Source organism: Bos grunniens, chromosome 22 (assembly GCF_055505025.1).
Source record: "Bos grunniens cultivar Pamir isolate PY7600 chromosome 22, Bosgru_T2T1.0, whole genome shotgun sequence".
In the NCBI taxonomy this organism is placed as follows: domain Eukaryota; kingdom Metazoa; phylum Chordata; class Mammalia; order Artiodactyla; family Bovidae; genus Bos; species Bos grunniens.
In genome coordinates, this window is record NC_141186.1 from 23,086,979 (window position 1) to 23,107,447 (window position 20,469).

Genomic DNA, 20,469 nt, shown 5'->3' on the forward strand with positions numbered 1-20,469 from the left:
GCTGTCTAGGGTGGTCATAACTTTTCTTCCAAGGAGCAAGCGTCTTTTAATTTCATGGCTGCAATCACCATCTGCAGTGATTTTGGAGCCCCCAAAAATAAAGTCTGCCACTGTTTCCACTGTTTCCCCATCTATTTCCCATGAAGTGATGGGACCAGATGCCATGATCTTAGTTTTTCTGAATGTTGAGTTTTAAGCCAACTTTTTCACTGTCCACTTTCACTTTCATTAAGAGGCTCTTTAGGTCTTCTTCACTTTCTGCCATAAGTGTGGTGTCATCTGCATATCTGAGGTTATTGATATTTCTCCTGGCAATCTTGATTCCAGCTTGTGCTTCATCCACTCCAACAATTTTCATGATGGACTCTGCATGTAAGTTAAATAAGCAGGGTGACAATATACAGCCTTGACGTACTCCTTTTCCTATTTGGAACCAGTCTGTTGTTCCATGTCCAGTTCTAACTATTGCGTCTTGACCTGCATACAGGTTTCTCAAGAGGCAGGTCAGGTGATGTGGTATTCCCATCTCTTGAAGAATTTTCCACAGTTTGTTGTGATCCACGCAGTCAAAGGTTTTGGTGTAGTCAATAAAGCAAAAGTAGAATTTTTTCTGGAACTCTTTTCCTTTTTCGATGATCCAGTGGATGTTGGCAATTTGATCTCTGGTTCCTCTGCCTTTTCTAAATCCAGCTTGAACATCTGGAAGTTCACAGGTCATGTACTGTTGAAGCTTGACTTGGAGATTTTTGAGCATTACTCTACTAGCGTGTGAGATGAGTGTAATTGTGTGGTAGTTTGAGCATTCTTTGGCATTGCCTTTCTTTGGGATTGGAATGAAAACTGACATTTTCCAATCTTGTGATCACTGCTGAGTTTTCCAGATATTCTGGCATATTGAGTGCAGCACTTTCACAGTATCATCTTTTAGGATCTGAAATAGTTCAACTGAAACTTCATCACCTCCACTAACTTTGTTCCTAGTGATGCTTCCTAAGGCTCACTTGACTTCACATTTCAAGATGTCTGGGTCTAGGTGAGTGATCACACCATTGTGATTATCTGGGTAGTGAAGATCTTTTTTGTACAGTTCTTCTGTGTATTCTTGTCACCTCTTCTTAGTATCTTCTGCTTCTGTTAGGTCCATACCATTTCTGTCTTTATTGTGCTGATCTTTGCATGAAAAGTTCTCTTGGTATCTCTAATTTTCTTGACGAGATCTCTTGTCTTTCCCATTCTACTGTTTTTCTCTATTTCTTTGCATTGATTAATGAGGAAGGCTTTCTTATCTCTCCTTGCTGTTCTTTGGCACTCTGCATTCAAATGGGTATATCTTTCCTTTTCTCCTTTGCCTTTCGCTTGTGTTCTTTTCTAAGCTATTTGTAAGGCCTGGTCAGACAACATTTTACCTTTTTGCATTTCTTTTTCTTGGTGATGGTGTTGAATACCCAAACCTCCATCTGTAGTTCTTCAGGCATTGTGTCTGTCAGATCTAGTCCCTTGAATCTGTTTCTCACCTTCACTGTATAATCATAAGAGATTTGATTTAGGTCATACCTGAATGGTCTAGTGGTTTTCCCTACTTTCTTCAATTTAAGTCTGAATTGGGCAATAAGGAGTTCATGATCTGAGCCAGTCAGCTCCCGGTCTTGTTTTTGCTGACTGTATAGAGCTTCTCCATCTTTGGCTGCAAAGAATATAATCAATCTGATTTTGGTGTTGACCATCTGGTGATGTCCATGTGTAGAGTCTTCTCTTGTGTTGTTGGAAGAGGGTGTTTGTTATGACCAGTGCATTTTCTGGGCAAAACTCTATTAGTCTTTGCCCTGCTTCATTGCGTATTCCAAGGCCAAATTTGCCCGTTACTCCAGGTGTTTCTTGACTTCCTACTTTTGCATTCCAGTCCCCTATAATGAAAAGGACATCTTTTTTGGGTGTTAGTTCTAAAAGGTCTTGTGGGTCTTCATAGAATCGTTCAACTTCAGCTTCCTCAGCGTTACTGGTTGGGGCATAGACTTGGATTACTGTGATATTGAATGGTTTGCCTTGGAAACGAACAGAGATCATTCTGTCGTTTTTGAGATTGCATCCAAGTACTGCGTTTCGGACTCTTGTTGACCATGATGGCTACTCCATTTCTTCTGAGGGATTCCTGCCCACAGTAGTAGATATAATGGTCATCTGAGTTAAATTCACCTATTCCAGTCCGTTTTAGTTGGCTAATTCCTAGAATGTCGATTTTCACTCTTTGCATCTCCTGTTTGACCACTTCCAATTTGCCTTGATTCATGGACCTAACATTCAAGATTCCTATGGAATATTGCTCTTTACAGCATTGGACCTTGCTTCTATCACCAGCTCAGTAAATCCTTAATCTAATTTTCTGTTGAAGGCGGGCACTGTCTTCCTTCCCTGTTATTTGACCTGAGGCCAAACTGTGGTGGAGGTAATGAAGATAATGGTGACCTCCTTCAAAGGGTCCCATGCAGGTTTTGCTATACTCAGTGCTCCCAACCCTGCATCAGGCCACCACCAACCCACACCTTCCCCAGAGACTCCTGGACACTCACGAGCAAGTCTGGGTCAGTGTTTTGTGGGGTCACTGCTGTTTTCTCCTGGGTCCTGATGAGTGCAAAGTTCTGTTTGTGCCCTTTAAGAGTCTGTTTTCCCAGCCCTGTGTAAGTTCTGGTGGCTCTATAGTGGGGTTAATGGCGTCCTGTTCCAAGAGGGCTTATTCCTTACCCAGGTCTACTGCTCCCAGAGCCCTGCCCCTGCAGCAGTCTGCTGCTGAGCTGTACCTCCTCAGGAGATACCCAAACACAGTTCTGTCTCAGTCTTTGTGAGATCTCTGTGTCCTGTTTGAGCACACCAGGTATATTTGAGCCCTCTGAGTATCTCTGGCAGATATGAGGTTTGATTCTAAACGTGATTTTGCCTCTCCTACCATCTTGCTAGGGCTTCTCCTTTGCCCTTGGACATGGGATATCTCCTCACTGTTGTTCCAGCGCCGTGCCACCACTGCTCCAGCATCGCATAGATTTTAATTAGTTCCTCACCCCCAAATGCCATATAACTCCAGAGGTTTTATTTCTGCTTAAAAATGGAGAACTTGAAAGACCATGGGCCTGAGTTAGTCTGTGGTATCGAGTATCACAAGCTAAGTAGCATTTGCCCCGTTTAATTGAGACTCCCAGATTCCTATTTTCCTATCTTTGCCATATCACATGCCTTTTATCTGTGAACCTGCCCTAATGTTTTTGGGAGGGATGTTAAAGTAAAATCCCACTATTGTCTGAAAATGTTTCAAAACCAAATATAGACCAAGAAAGTTGCATGTGTCAAGAAAAATGGTGGAGTACATATTTTTGGTTAAAGAAAATAACCTTTTCAGGTGTTTTAAAAAACAGCATATACATGTTCAGTTGCATCAGTCTGTTTTTTTGTTTTTATTTCTTCTTTGCCCCTGTATCATCAATGCCTGGAATAATTTTTCTTTGCTTTATTGCTTCTAGTTATTGACTAAAACATACTATTTTGATGTTGTATAGAAAACTTCTGTGTTGAGATGGTGAGTTAGCATTAGCAGTGCTCAGCAGATACTGGATTCTCTGCTGCTGTCTCTTTCTTATTTAGATCTCTGGGAAATACCAGTTCCTCCTGTGGATGTATCTAGCTGACACTGATGCCTCCTGGTCCTTTCCATATTTCTCTACAGGATTCTGATTGTGTCCTTGACATCTGCACCCTAATGTGCCGCTACCACTACCACTTGCCATATGTCCACAGCAAGCACTCCCGTCAACACAGGTCCCTAAGCTCCCTCCCCCATCACTGGCTTCCTGTTTGAGTCAGTAGGGTTATCCTCCACAAGTTTCCTACGGCAGAAGACTAGGCTTCTTTCTTGGCCCCCTCCCTCTTCTACCTCATGCAGAAAGGTACTAAAATACATAGACTTAACCTCTGTAATATTTTGAAATTCATCCCAGGCTTTCAAAACCATCGTCTGAGTTAACACGCCATTATTTCCCACCTAGATTATATAACAGCTTCTAACTGACCTTTCTGCTCTAACAACACCTGTCTCTGATACATTTCCTTCCCTGCAACTTGGATGATCTTGTTGAAGTGTACATCTGATCCTGTCCACCTCCAAGTCCTTATTTGTTCGTTAAATTGTAAGTGGAGTCTCAATCTCATGCAGTGGTACCTGAGAGTCACTATTGTGTGTCCCCCATTTGCCTCTCCTGACTTATATTTCAATATTGTGTTCCAGTTTCTTGCATTTGCACTGTACTGAATGATGCCCTAGCCCAGGCAAGCTGTACTTTCTGTAGCTTCTTCTAATGGAAAATCTTTGTCCCCTCCTTTTCACCTGGCAAACTCTCACTTCCATGCAGAATTCTGCTGAGATACTAACCTTTCCAGGCAGTTGTCCTAACTCTCAGGTCTACACACGCATTCTGGGCAGTTAGCTCTTTCTTCTGTGCTCTCGCAGTTCTGTGTGCTGCATCATAGCTGCATCATAATTGGCTGTCCTCTCTTTTGTTCCTGCTGCTGTAACTAGACTGGGTTCTCGTTAAAGATAAGATCTCCTGCCTTACTTGTCTTTCTAGCTTACCACACATGGCAGAAAATGAACACTTGGTAACAGTGCATTGACTGTATGAGAGGAGGAATGTTAACGTTAAAGAATATAGAAGGCGAAATTAAGGCCCACAGTTTATTTACTCACTCAGCAAATAGGTATTGAAAGTTTCAGATGTTTTTAAAAAATCTCTTACAGACCTCTCATTGGCATTTATCATCTTTCTTTGAGTAGCACTCCCTAAAAGTCTTGAACATTTTATTAGAAATCGGGGGCATGGATCTTGCTAATTAGGTCCAATTGAGATCCATGGCCGCAGAAAGGATCTCTGACTGTAGCCAGCTATTATCACACTTGAATTGAAATAGTGTCCTTGGCTTATGTGTAGATTCAAAAACTGAGAGACTGGGAATATTCTGGAGGGCACAGTGGAAACTCCAGGATGGCTACAAACCAAGGGGTAAACAGAGTAGGACAGAATGAGCTCCAGCGCCAACTTCTGACCTTGGCCCGTAATACCAGCTGTAAAATGAAGGCTGAAGAAGTGCAGTGGTGCATCAAAGAGCTTTTGTGGACTTGGCAGGAAACTCAAAAGACAGTTGTGCGATGCGACTGTTAAGATAGCAGTGCGTTCTTGTGACTTGGATATAGCACTTGGGAGTGAGAGAAAGTACCCTTCTTAGCTATTCCAGAGTGTGAGAGAGTAGTCCTTACACCAGAGCCAAGCTTCTGACGAAGATTTTATGCAAGAGAACTTAAAAATGAGGTCTAGACCAGCAGGAGCACTTCAGAAACATATAAGCATTAAATCTTAGGAGGAGTGACTGAAGAAAAAGGAGGTGCTTAAGTTAAGAAAAGCAAAACTGAGGGGCACGTGATGGTTGAGGAAAATGTGGAAGTCAGAGGCAGAAAGTTTTTTCTACAGCTGGAGCCCAAAATCATGAATATGTGTTTGCCTGTGCACATGTTTTAAACAGAAACATCTTGGTTTAGGCAATGTTAACAATTTGCAGTCACAGGGCATGAGACATTTTATTCACGAAAGATCCCAGGGTCCTTGTGCAGACTGATTCACTTACGCATGAGAGAGTAGTGCTGGGGGGTCTTGTCGGACCACCTTTGTCATGATAGAACAACTTTTAATTATTGTCACCTTTTACTTACACTGCCGAGGGGAGACCACTGAGCGGGAACCTCCCTTTAGAGAGAATGGATCTGTCCAAGGTGGCATTGCACGCCACGGCAGCAGGGAAGTGCAGGCACAGCTTGAGTGATCTAAAGATCCAGTGAAGGACCTGGGAGGGCAATGCCTCTTCACTCCCAGGAGGACTCCTGAAAAGTCTGGGCTGCAATATTCTATCTGAAGCCCAGCACGCATAATGCCCCGAGCCCGACAGAATACCTGCACTTGAGACCGTGTGCCTTGGCTGACCACCTCATCAGAGAAGAGATCTTTTCAGTTTCTAGAACAGAAAAAAAAGAAAAAGTTTTATTGAATCATTGTTCAGTTAATTTTGAAACTGGACTTACCTCTTCCTTTCATTTGCTGTGTATTTCTTTGCTGTCTCCAGCCCGGTGGCTTTGTTACTTAGTAGAGAAAGAGAAAGACTGCTCTGAGAGTGGATCGTCCAGAGGAAACATGGCTCCTGTAAACCAGTGGTGCTCATGGATAAACAGGAAAACGCATTTGCCTGTTCAGTTTGTGAAATTAAAAATATCTTTTATGAGTAGGAAATGAATTCCTTTTGTCCCATAAGGAAAAGTAGGCTTAAGAAGTTGGTTGTGAGTTGGAGGTAAGGGGAGTGAAGAACAGGGATTTTGTTTTTATTTCTTAGTTATTAATATGTACAGTTAGTAAGTGTGACTTTGCAGATAGGAAGTAGTGCAAAAAAAAAAAAAAAAAAATCCTAGTATTTCTTACCAGATTGCTGTGACGGTGCGTTATCAGCAGCTCTGTCAACAGACATAAGAGTGAGAACTCTCAGCTATCATAAAAAATGTAATATTTAGAGTGTTGAAGTGGGATGCAGGAGGGCTCAGATGGCTACCTAATTTATGAGCTTCCAGAAAGCTAAGCTGAGAATGGGCAACGTGCTCTTATTTGCCACTGTTGTTCCCTTCAGTTAGTAAGCATGATTTCCAGCGATTGGCTATCTTCAGTAATCAATTAATTACTGCTTTCCAAAAGAACCCATACATTATTTAATTAGCAAACACACTCATTTTCTTGATCACCAGTAGCAACAATCATACATATTTTGAAAGTACAAGCTTAGAAGTCTTCAACCCTGTAGCTTGACTTCCCTGTTTCATTGTGAGTGTCTGTGTGTTTTCACAATGACAGCTGATAACCCAAATGCATCTGTTTTATGCCTTGTCTTACTTGGTCTTTGTGGCTTCCCTCTTCCCTCCCCACCCCTGAGTCTGCCTTAAAAGGATCTACTGTGCTGTGTTGCTTCCCAAGAGCTTGTCAGAGAGAACAGTTTTGTCATTTGCAGTGTGTTCATGATGCCATGACAGATCTGCCTGCGTTTCTTCCGGTACAGCGCCTGAGACGTGACATATTTAGAACACCCTTTCCTTTCCCAGATTCCTTCCACCCCAGCCCCTTATTTTAGGATTCTCATTTGCCACGAGGTTTACCAAATCTGAAGACTTTGGTTTAGGAAGTGACCTTAGTAGGGGACTTTATTTTTTAAAATTCTTTTGCTTCTTTATACTGTGTTATTAGTTTCATAATATATAACGAACATCTCTCCATGCAATAGGTAAAACTCAGATTCCCCTGGAGAAGGGCATTGCAACTTGCTCCAGTATTCTTGCCTGGAGAATCCCAAGGACAGAGGAGCCTGATGGGCTACAGTCCATGGCATTGCAAAGAGCTGGACACAACTGAAGGGACTTGAAAGTGAAAGTCACTCAGTCATGTGTGACTCTTTGCAACTCTGGGGTCCATAGAGTCCATGGAATTCTCTAGGCCAGAATACTGGAGTGGTTAGCCGTTCCCTTCTCCAGGGGATCTTCTTAACCCAGGGATTGAACCGAGGTCTCCTGTATTGCAGGGGGATTCTTTACGAGCTAAGCCACCAGGGAGGCCCCTGAAGTGACTTAGCAGTAGCATATAATGAACATCCATGCAATAGGTAAACCTATCCTGCTGACAGAAACTTAGAGATTGGGTCAGAAGCACAGCATTCAATTAGAAGCTAGTATAGGAGGCCCACAAGAAAGAAGTAACACCAAAAGGTTTACAACATACATCACAAATCCGTAAGTTTAGGAAGCATGTGTCTCCCAGTTAACTTCAGGGAAAACATCAGGATTCAAGGCAAAAGGCAAAAGTCGTCATGATGGTCATGGTGAGGGGCTCTGTGCCCACTGCCCACAGTTCCTACTGTTCAGTCACTGAGTCATGTCTGACTCTTTGCGACCCCATGGCCTACAGCATGCCAGGCTCCTCTGTCCTCCTCCACTATCTCCCACAGTTTGCTCACATTCATGTCCACTGAGTCAGTGATGCTATCTAACCATCTCATTCTCTTCCACCCTCTTCTTTTACTTTCAGTCTTTCTCAGCATCAAGGTCTTTTCCAATGATTTGATTCTTTGCATCAGGTGGCCAAAGTATTAGAGCTTCAGCATCAGTCCTTCCAATGAATATTAAGGATTGATTTTCTTTAAAATTGTCTGGTTTGATTTCCTTGCAGTCCAGAGGACTCTCAAGAGTCTTCTCTAATACCACCAACTGTCCATAGTCTGTGACTCAAATGCTTTTCCCTCAGATATTCCATCAGCTTCCTCACCTCCTTCCCAGTCCTTTACATATTCTCTTCTCTCATCCTTACCTGTGGCTGTCCGTGCCTCGGGGTCATGTCCCATCTAGACAGCAGGATAGGCTGCCTAACACGGAACTACCTACCATTTCCTCTAGGTACACAGTGTTCACAGCTCCCAAGGGGAGGGCTGGGGGCTCTCCTTTATTAGCATCTTGTCCATTTTCATTCTTTTCTCATTGTCCTGGTTGACATTTTCCATGTTGAGACTTTTGACTGCTTGCTTCTCTTTGGACACCATTGCTCCTAGGCCTGTCCTTGCTATCTCACTGCAGGTGCTCCACCATGCCACTTCAACTCCCAGACCTGCTCCCTCTCACCTCCTACTCTTACAGGCCTCTAGGGCCCACACTCCCTCAGGGCCATGGGGAGCAAGGACTGAGAGGCAAGCAGTGATGAGCAAGGCACATGCAATTCTTGAGTGGGGGGGACTTCGTTCTCAACTTTGTTTGCCGTGGAAATTTATTTTTATCATCACATGAGTAGTCAAGGTGTTTTAAAAGAAACATGATGCGAAAATGAGTCAAAATTTACAAGTCAGCAGTTACTAAAGACATTTAATAATTTACAGTATTCTCAATCATAAACATCACACTTTGCAAAGGATACTTATTTGCTTAAACTTATAAATCTGGCTTCCCTGATGGCGGCAATGGTAAAGAATCTGCCTGCAATGTGGGAGACCCAGGATTGATCCCTGGGATAGGAGAGATCTCCTGGAGAAGGAAATGGCAACCGACTCTAGTATTCTTGCCTGGAGAATTCCATGGACAGAGGAGCCTGGTAGGCTACAGTCCATGGGATCACAAAGAGTCTGACATGACTGAGCAACACTTTCCCTATAAACAGGAGTAAAAAAGACGTCACCCAACAAGGTTGACAGTTCCCACATATCATGTCTCAATTTGGAGACAGAAGTCTGGTTCATGCTATACTCTTCTCACACCTCTCACCCACCATGCTGTGACTCTTAGCCAAGTGTGCACAGACCCAGGCTGGCCTATTTTGACTTAATTCAGCCCTCTGTTTGCTTGTCTGTGTCGTCACTGGTAACCATTTCTGTTGATTTGAAGGGTGTAGCTCCAAACAATGGAATGCTTTATCTCTTGCTTTTTTTTTTTTAACTGACAGTGCTTTTAGTTCTGCAATATTTTGAGATACAGTTGACATACAGCACTATTTACATTTAAGGTATAGACCATTAATTTGACTTGCATACATCGTGAAATGATTGCCACAGTAAGCTTAATGACAGTAATCTAATATATATATGTGTGTGTGTGTGTATAATTAAAGAAATATAAATTTTTCTTGTGATGATAACTCTAAGGATTGACTGTCTTAACAGCTTTCTTATATGAAACTCAGCAGTAATATATTTACCGTGTGGTAAATACATTATATCCCCAATACTAATTTATCTCATAACTGAAATTTTGTACCCTTTCACTACTTTCATCCAATTCCACCTCCCCTTGTCCTCCCCCTCTGGTAACCACAAATCTTCTTTTTCTATAAATATGTTTGTTTTTGAAGTATAATTGGCCTTCTATACATTTCAGAATGATCACCACAATAAGTCTAGTTATAATCTGTCACCTTACAAAGCTATTAATAACTCTTAACTGTGTTTCCCATATTGTAAACTTCATGACTCGTTATTTTCTCCTGAACTTTATATCCCTTAATCTCTCTCACCTTTCTTTTCTCCCCCTACCTGTTTCCACTCTTGACAACCACCTGTTATCTCCTCTGTTACCTATAACTCTTGCTGTTTGCCATATTTGTTCATTTGTTTTGTTTTCAGTTTCCACATATAAATGAAATCATATGGTATTGTCTTTTTCTGACTTACTTCACTTAGCATCACACCCTCCAGGTCCATCCATGTTATTGTAAATGGCATTATTTCATTCCTTTTTATGACTAAGTAATATTCCATTGTGTGTGTGTGTATGCACGTGTATGTGTGTGTGTGTGCATGCCACATCTTCTTTATCCATTCTCCTATTGATAGACACATAGGCTGCTTCCATGTCATGGCTGTTGTAAGTAATGCTGCAGTGAATGCAGGGGCACATATGTCTTTTCTAATGAGTGATTTTGTTTTCTTAATTATCCAGGAATGGAATTGCTAGATCATTTAGTGGTTCTATTTTTCATTTTTTGAGGAATCTTTATACTGTTTTCCCTAGCAGCTGAACCAATATATACTTCATTTTATTTCGAACAAAATTCTAGGTCTCCATAACTCCATTTGAGTCATACACAACACATGGGGCCCTTTTCTATGTTATCTTCTCCATGATAATCAACCATTGAGGGAATATTTACTAACTGGGAGCTGAATCTATTAAATAATGATCTCATTTTAACCATACCACTACCCTCTAAGGTAAATGTTTCTATTCCTATGTTGTGATGAGAATTGTAAGGCTGATCAAATTTAAGTAACATGCCCAGTGCTATCCTAGTAGTAGCAGTGAAGTTGGTGTTGATATCTGTGGTTGTATGAACTCTAAGATAGTTCTCCCAATCGAAGTCTTAATCTGAGATTCTGTGGATAGTTTCAGGATCCAAAAATGGGTTTCAGGTCTTTGTTGGCTCCTGAAATTGAATCCCAGGTTTGGTTTGTTACATGCGTTTTATGGTAAAAGCAGCCATGCTCATTGCTCAGTCATGCCCGACTCTTCTGTAACCCTATGGACTATAGACCACCAGGCTTCTCTGTCCATGGCATTCTCCAGGCAAGAATATTGGAGTGGGTTGCCATTTTCTGCTTCATGGGATCTTCCTGATGCAGGAATTGAACCCTCATCTTCTGCATTGGCAGGTGGATTCTTTACCACTTTGACACCTCGGAAGATCCTGAGCTTCTTTGCTTCCTCCTGAAATTGCCCAAGTGCTGTCCTCTCCACCCTCATCAGATTTTCAGTTACGCATGTAACCTCAAACAGTATTAGTACCCATATTTTGCATTCCCTCCTTTTATTTTGCTCATTTACACGAAAGTCTATACTCTTATTCACATGTTAGTTTTGTGTCCTTCCTTCCATTTTTATTTTTTTCCTTCCTTTTCTTCTTATGCCTAAGTGTAAAACTTAAACCTAATTTTCTCATATTTAGTCTTCCTAAGTTCAACTTCTTCATATCAGCTCATTTCAGACTCCTGGGATCCTAATTCTTATATCTGATATTTTTAACACCCATCTCTATTTCATGTCATCTGTCAATTCATATTTAAAAAAAAAAAAGCTAAAACAAAAAATGACAGTTTTCAACAATTCTTGACTATGGACTATTGCTTACCTCTGGGGATCCAGGATGGAAATATAATCTCTTGCTCTCAGGCTTCTGACGAAATTATTCCTTAGTAGTCTCTTGATATGATACTAACCTCTATAGGTCTCTTTTGTGAAGGGTGCAAGTGTGTTTACCAGGGACCAGGCTGGATGGAGACAAGACAACACTTTAGACAGTCCAACTATCTGGAGATACTCCTTGAAGTTGATGTTTTTCAAATATGTATTTAACATTTATTTAATAGACACCAAAATAAAGTGGCTTTTCTATTTATAGGGTATATACATTTTCAGCCAACTTTTTAACTTCATTCAAATTGTCTTTCAGGGTTTCTTTTTTTAATAACCCATAATCACAAAGAAAAGTAACTTAGGTAAATGGTGTTACAGTTTGTTCAAATTATAACCCCACATTCTAATTTTATGGGCTTCAGGTTGACACCTACCTTTCACCATTCTTGTTCTCACTTCCAATTTATATTTAAGTTTCTGAAACAAAATACTTCTTAGGGGCATATTCCAAGGGTTGAAATGTAGATAATGAACTAAATCACTTTTTTTAGATTAAAACAAAAAAAGAAACCACTTCACCATGCCTGACTCAGTTTTAGAATGTCAACTGACTCTCAGCCAGCTTGTCTCAAGGCTACTGGAGCAGCCTGTAGTGGAAACATGCGGTTTGCGATTATGCTTCACAAGTAACTCAGCAGAGTAAGTTCAGCACCGGGAGAAGTGTTTCCACAATTTCTACTTGAGTGTGTTACCTATTTTTGCCAATTATGTTAGGAGTCTCATGTGGAAAACTGACTTAACTAGCATTGTATTTACATTTATCCTAGGGCTATTTTAATGTGCTTTATGAACTGGTGTCCCAGGCAGCTGTCCAGCTGACTCCTCCTTAATTGAGCTCTATAGACAGAATGAAATAAAGATTAAGTAAATATAGCCGTCAGACACTCTAGGCACACAGTAAATGCAGGCAGTCACAAGAAAGGAGTTTTGACTAGACTAGTTTGAGTAAATCCTTTGTTTCTTTGGAGGAAAAGAAGGTGATTTATTACATCCTCAACTTCTGGCTGTTTTTTTTTTTTTTTCAATTCATGGTGTTAGTGTAGGAAATGATTTAATCAATAGGCCAGAAACTTAGAGTTTACATATTTCTAAGTATTTTTTTCAGTTTGTATGCGTAAGTAACCTCTTTGAAGGTGGTTGGATACCCACTGTTTCCTTCCCTCTGCCTTAGCAATTAAGATGAGCCAAACACGAATACCTTTTTCTGCCATACTTTGGAGTTTAAATATTACCGTATAGAATTGTAAGCAGAAATGTAAGCAGCGTTTAGGAAAATGACAATGGAGTAAATTGGTCAGGAAGAGAAGGTCCTGAGGGCCAGGACTCCAGGTCCTAAATGACTGCCATATTCCAGATGAGAAAGAATGTGAGAGGAGACTGCTGATTCCTGAAAAAAACTCCTGCAGCTTCTTTCAGTGGTCAGTCCCCACACAGTAAGAATCACGGCTGAGAACATAGACAGCAAGGATCATAGCAGAAAGCTTTTAATTATGCTTCAGTCTGGAAGAAGACACACTGTTTTTCTAACTGTGCAATAAGAAATAAAAAGTTTCCCCAGTTTTACAAGGCTTCCCTGGTGGCTCAGATGGTTAAGAATCTGCCTGTAATATGGGAGACATGGATTTGGTCCCTGGATTGGGAAGATCTCCTGGAGTAGCAAGTGGCAACCCATTCCAGTATTCTATGGACAGAGGAGCCTGGCAGGCCACGGTCCATCGGGTCGCAAAGAGTCTGACACGTCTGAGCGACTACACTCTCCCCAGGTTTACACTGGGAAACTGACACACTCCTTGATTCGAGTGTGTACCCTCAAGGGCAGGAGTACCCTGCCACCATCAGACATTGGACTCCAAACCGAATGACTCTAGCCAACACAAATGATGACTCTCCTACACCCGAGTCCATGAGGAGACAACTCATTTTAATTTTGCCATGCTTTAATGATATTTAAATGACTCAAGTGGTTTTTATAAATGAATATATTACACAGTTCATGTTCAAGAATTATCATTAAACCATAATGGACTTTACCATTTATTAGTTTCATAAATGTCACCTTGTTATTAACAATACAGGTAAAGAAACTTCACAAAAGTTTCCATTATCATCCATTGAATGAATCTTTGAATTTTTTGAGCTGGAGTTTTAGGCATTCTCATGTCACCCTCATAATTCAACTTTATAGTCAGGCTCATATGCATAAGCAATATGATGTTTTAGACTTTTCAAGATTCCATTTTCATGTAAGGACAAAATTTCTAAATTAAACATTGAGAAATGCTCTTCAGAAAGCAGTGTGGCCAGAAGTATGGTGACTCATACAGACTGCGCTTGTGTCCCCAGCATGTCCTATTCATGAGTGTCTTGTGCCAACCATGGTTTGGTATTTCTCCTCCCAAGTATTTGAAACAGCCACGTCCCACTGCATTTTAATCATTTCACTAATGCTAAGGGAGGAGCTATGTGTCAGCTTGTCAATATTCTTCTCCCTTTTCAAAATTCCTAAGACCAGGTCATATTTAGACGAACATGAAACACCCCAGCTTATGATTCCGTAAATCTTTAAATGTTACATTAGAAAAAAAAAATTGTCAACTTTTATTATTGAGGAGGCTTTAAGACACATTAATATGTATTTGGCAAGTGAAAAGGTCAAAATTGTCAGGACTGTAATTTCAAGAACACCCTGGAATTGATAGTAAAATAATGAAATTCTTTGCTAAATGTCTAATTGTCTGTATTTTCTTTAACATGGATGAATCATTTTACTCTATAATTTCAGAGTAGAGGTTTTTCTTTTTTATTTTGCAGGATTTTGTTCATATATTTATAGGGATTATGCATTTTTTAAAACCCTTTTTATTTTGTATTGGGGTTGCAAAGAGTCGGACACAACTGAGCGACTGATCTGATCTGATGTGGGGTATAGAGAGTTAATACTGTTGTGATAGTTTCAGGTGAACAGCAAAGTTCAGTCTGTATTTTTAAAGAAGGTAATTAGCCAGTCTGTATTTTTTTAAAGAAGGTAGTTCTGGAAACAAATTAATTGCAAATCCAGGATTCAGTTTACTCATGACCTTAACAGACTTTTAATTCACTTTCGCTACACCTGTACGTTTGTTTTATTGTGGGCAGAGGTAGGGGAAAGCGTTGGAGAAGTCTCAGATGGTGTGTGGGATGCAGTTTTTTCATGAAAAATACGGCCATTGTCTCATTTGCCCACAGCTGTTGAGAGTAGGGGGCCTGCTGGAAAGGAGCCTTGGCAGAAGGCCTCACACAACGCGTTCTGCATGTTTCTCGGGGATGAATACTCATACTTGGTCTTTCCCAAGCAGAGATCTCCAACCGCTACACTACCTTAGTCTGCCTGGTGAATCTTTATCAGATCATTTGCTTTTCAGATTGTTTGAACCGCTACACTACCTTAGTCTGCCTGGTGAATCTTTATCAGATCATTTGCTTTTCAGATTGTTTGAACCTAACATTTACCGTCAATGAAACTTGAGATTTGTGTTCAATTACAAATCCCCAATAATCAACTGTACCTCCTTGAGGATGTATGTTTGGGTAAGAGGCTTGAAGAAGAGGCATGAGCTGAACTGGCCACAGCTACTCAAGAACCCCATCTGGGCATTGTTGGAATGCAAACTGTTGAACTCAGATGGACTTGACTTACCATCTGGTTGCAATTTTGGTGCCTGAGCCCTGGATGTATTATTCCTTTATATTTGAGTTAACTCAATCCAGTTTTTTTTTTTTAAAGATGGCCAGAACGTTGTCAATGCATATACTTAGTTTGATTATTTTGCTTGTTTAATTCAACTAACTTTTAAAAGTGCATGAATATATTCCTATTGCTAGAATATAAATATCAGATTGTGTGTTAAGCCTCTTGGCAAAAGATGGATGTTTTTCTCTTCGTTTTTTTTAATCTGTGTGAGCAAGTCTCAATTGACCATGATTTTCAAGTTCAATAATATTTAGATAAAGTGTGAAAAATAGTTTCCTTATTTACTAAATTTCATTATTAATATAAATAGTTGTGTTGGAATATTTTGAAAGATGGATTTCTTTCTCAGTGGATTTTTTGACCCATCTTTAAAAAAAATCTGTTCCTGTCAGTACGTGCTCATGGGAATGCAGATGGTTTTGATACTGACCAGGGTTTTTGGTCTTCCCCAATCAATAGAAATTGACTAGAGGCCAGACAAGAAATTCAGGCAAGGCTTTATTGAGACTCCTATGCCAGCTATAGGAGGGAGCAAAAATAATTAACAGATTCTCTTGCTAGCCCTATCCCGGGGGAGAAGTGAGCTTCTTCCTTATATGGGGTGAGAGGTGTTTCCAGGGGGTGCACCATAGGGGTGGCTTGGGTGTTTGCCCATCTCTCTAGTGGCATTGACTGCAGGGGGCATGATCAGTACCCTGGTTTTGCTTCAACACCCTGTTTTTGCTCCTGGCTCTTTAGAAATGGGAACCAGGTTTTTTGTTTGTTTTTTGTATCTTTTGTGCAGAATTTGCCCCAACTGTGAGGCACACAGTTATTTTTAGTCCCATATAGTTTCTCTGTTGCTGGAGGAGAAGTTTGTCCAGGTGCAAAAAGCACTGCAGCACTTGCAACAAAGCGTCCAGGTCCCAGCTTGTCTGAGTTTCAGTGGTTGAAACAGAGTAGGTTTGAAGATGGTCTTAAATTGTTTTCCTCTCCAGTGCATGCTGAGAAACCTTTCTGTCCGCCTGCTCTAGGCCTCTTCCTGGGTAAGGCTGAGTAGAGGTGCTGAGCTCAGTCAGCCCTATCTTCGTGTTTTTCTGGTCTACAGGAAGGGTACTGAGGCTGTAGTGGTATAAGCTGATACTTACAGAGTATTACCATTGCCACGCGCTGTCCAAAGCACTTTGGACACACTGAGTTAATCTTTTAAAAAATTTGTGAGTTAGGTGTCTTTATTACCACCATTTTACAGATGCAAGTAATGAAGAGTTTCAGTAACAGAGGCTGAGAACTCCCTTTCCCTCATTTCCTGTATTTGCACTCCATCCTCTCTTGAAACCGTTTCAGGAGCATTTCGTCCTGCTGCCACATGTCATGGGAATAAACACAAGCTGAATTTCCAGTCCCCCAGTGGGAGACAAAGATTCATTCCCTTCTTACCTGCCTCTCTTTGGGGAGCCCTTCACAAGCTCTTCTGGCTTCCTCTGTATTACACAAGTCAGATAATCTGGTTCAGTTCATGTTAGGATTTGTGTTTCATATATTATGCTACTTACATGTATTTCTCTCCATCATAAAGTTGACTTCTGGTTTATTTTAAATTATATAGAGATAAAAGATGTGTATAATAAGTATGCCAAGAAGTGACTCATAGGAAAAAAAAACCTGATGCTGGAAAAGATTGAAGGTGGGAAGAGAAGGGGACAACAGAGGATGAGAGATAGGATGGCATCATTGACTTGATGGACATGAGTTTGAGTAAACTCCGGGAGTTGGTGATGGGACAGGGAAGCCTAGTGTGCTGCAGTCCATAGGTCACAAAGAGTCAGACACGACTGAGTGACTGGACTGATAACAGCTATCCTAAGTACTCTTGCCTGGAAAATCCTGTGGACGGAGGAGTCTGGTAGGCTACAGTCCATGAGGTCGCTAAGAGTTGGACATGACTGAGCGACTTCACTTTCACTTTTCATTTTCATGCATTAGAGAAGGAAACGGCAACCCACTCCAGTGTTCTTGCCTGGAGAATCCCAGGGAGGTGGAGCCTGATGGGCTGCCGTCTATGGGGTTGCACAGAGTTGGACACGACTGAAGCGACTTAGCAGCAGCAGCAGCAAGGTGTTATAAAAAGAAATCCCTTTGTTTATTTACTAGTTTCATTCAAGTCATTTATTAACCAACTTCCTTTGCTGACAAAGGTCCATCTAGTCAAAGCTATGGTTTTTCCAGTAGTCATGTATGGATGGGGCCACAAAGAGTCGGACACAACTGAGCAACTGAACTGAACTGAAACTGAACAGGTACGGATGTGAGAGTTGAACTATAAAGAAAGCTGAGTGCCTAAGAATTGATGCTTTTGGACTGTGGTGTTGGAGAAAACTCTTGAGAGTCCCTTGGACTGAAGGAGATCCAACCAGTCCATCCTAAAGCAAATCCATCCTGAGTGTTCATCGGAAGGACTGATGCTGAAGCTGAAACTCCAATAGTTTGGCCACCTCATGTGAAGAACTGACTCATTTGAAAAGACCTTGATGCTGGGAAAGATTGAAGGTGGGAGGAGAAGGGGACGACAGAGGATGAGGTGGTTGGATGGCATCACTGACTCAATGGACATGAGTTTTAGTAAGCTCTGGGAGTTGGTGATGGACATGGAAGCCTGGCGTGCTGCAGTCCATGGGGTCACAAAGAGTTGGACATGGCTGAGAGACTGAACTGAACTTTGTTACAAGATAAATTTATGTGCAGGAATGAGATATCCTCTGCCCTGGGGTTATCTAAGGCTGAAGGATTTCCTGAAATGTGAGGCTTTTAGTACTAAAAGTAATAAAGTTCTGGGCAGACTGGGGAAGTTGGTCATCCTTTGCAAGAATCAGGTCAAATTAAGTTTACTTTCATATCATGTACACGGGCAAATTGCTTGATGCATAACAAGTGGCTAATAAATATTAATTGAATAATGAATGGGGGCTAGGCTTTGTCCTAGGGCTTAAGAGTAGAATGATTTAAATCCAACAGATGGCATTGCAGACAGAATAGCATATGTCAAGTTCTAGAAGTGGGAAACCTTAGTATATGGTTTGTAAACTCAGAAAACCCCATGCAGGAAGACACAGAGCAACAGGGAGGCTTATGCTATAAATGAGAAAGGTGTATATAATCCAGATTATTGAGGACCTTCTATTTAAGGTGAAGGAGTTGGGTTTTATTTTTCGTAAGAGGGAACAGCTTTAGATTTTTAAGCAGGGGCATGATACAGTTACATTGCCACAAAGGTAGCTTTGTAGACAAGATGGAAGGTAAATGAGAAGGATGGAGAGAATGAGTGTGATGGGTGGGTGGAGGGAGCAAAAGAGTGAGGAAGCTGTTGCAAAAATGCTCACAGAAGATGCTCATAGTTTTATTGAGGTTGGTAAAGATAGTGATGGAGAGAGAAAGGGCAAACAAGAAGGTAAAGGTTTGAGAACAAGGTGGATGGTGAAGTTAATTCACCTTGCTCACCTCCTGTCCAAATGGAGACAGAATGGGTAAGATGGCTGAAGGGATGCCCAGATCTCTTCCATGGATGGCTGGTGGTGTGGTGGAAGGCGGATGAGAGGAAGCCTGGAGAGAAAGTGAACTTCCATCCATTTGGAACTGTTTGGAGTTGACTGTGCAACAGATTAAGATGTTTGATGACATAACTGAGTCATCAAAAAGCATGAAGCAGTGTTCAGGATATGAAACACTATCCCCTACATGATAAAAGCTGTTGATGTTTACTTCCTGATTGTAAAGATACTTAGTTTTCAATGGGAAATATTTATGAGATTTGAATTTTTTTTAATTTTATTTTATTTTTAAACTTTACAATATTGTATTAGTTTTGCCAAATATCGAAATGAATCCGCCACAGGTATACCTGTGTTCCCCATCCTGAACCCTCCTCCCTCCTCCCTCCTCCCTCCTCCCTCCCCATACCCTCCCTCTGGGTCGTCCCAGTGCACCAGCCCCAAGCATCCAGTATCGTGCATCGAACCTGGACTGGCGACTCGTTTCATACATGATATTATACATATTTCAATGCCATTCTCCCAAATCTCCCCACCGAATTTTTAAATAACAAAATGAGCATGACAGAGAATCTTACTCCCATATTCAGAAGTAATCACTATTAATGTCTTGAGAAACATCATTGAAGATTGATGCACTGATCTCTCTCTCTTACTATCTAAGACCACAGGGCATTTGCTTAAACTCCCTGTGCCTCAGTTTGCTCATGTATCAGATGGTTATTGGTATTCAATAGAGGGGGTATTAGCTGAGTGAAATATTAAACCCTCAGAAGAGTGTCTGGCCCATAGGAAGCACGATCAAAGCATCATCGAATATAACATATCCATCTTTTAAAAATAAATGGTTTGTATTTCATGCTGTTTTGTAACCTCCTTTGTTGTATACTATCATTCTTTACTGTTCATTAACTCGTGAACTTCCAGATGTTCAAGCTTGTTTTAGAAAAGGCAGAGGAACCAGAGATCAAATTGCCAACATCCACTGGATCATTGGAAAAGCACGGGAGTTCCAGAAAAACATCTATTTCTGCTTTATTGACTATGCCAAAGCCTTTGACTGTGTGGATCACAATAAACTGCGGAAAATTCTGAAAGAGATGGGAATACCAGACCACCTGATCTGCCTCTTGAGAAATGTGTATGCAGGTCAGGAAGCAACAGTTAGAACTGGACATGGTTCCAAGTACGTCAAGGCTGTATATAGTCACCCTGCTTATTTAACTTATATGCAGAGTACATCATGAGAAACGCTGGGCTGGAGGAAGCACAAACTGAAATCAAGATTGCTGGGAGAGAGATCAATAACCTCAGATATGCAGATGACACCACTCTTATGGCAGAAAGTGAAGAACTAAAGAGCCTCTTGATGAAAGTGAAAGAGGAGAGTGAAAAAGTTGGCTTAAAGCTCGGCATTCAGAAAA

The 20,469-nt window shown here is 41.0% G+C and overlaps 1 protein-coding gene and 1 pseudogene across 9 annotated transcripts in view; one reads left to right on the forward strand and one right to left on the reverse strand.

Annotated features, from left to right (window-relative positions):
- CRBN (cereblon) overlaps positions 1–20,469 on the forward strand; it is a 407,739-nt gene that overhangs the window by 53,854 nt on the left and 333,416 nt on the right. The window lies entirely within an intron of this gene.
- On the reverse strand, positions 7,906–8,655 carry LOC147348216 (protein BEX1-like; annotated as a pseudogene).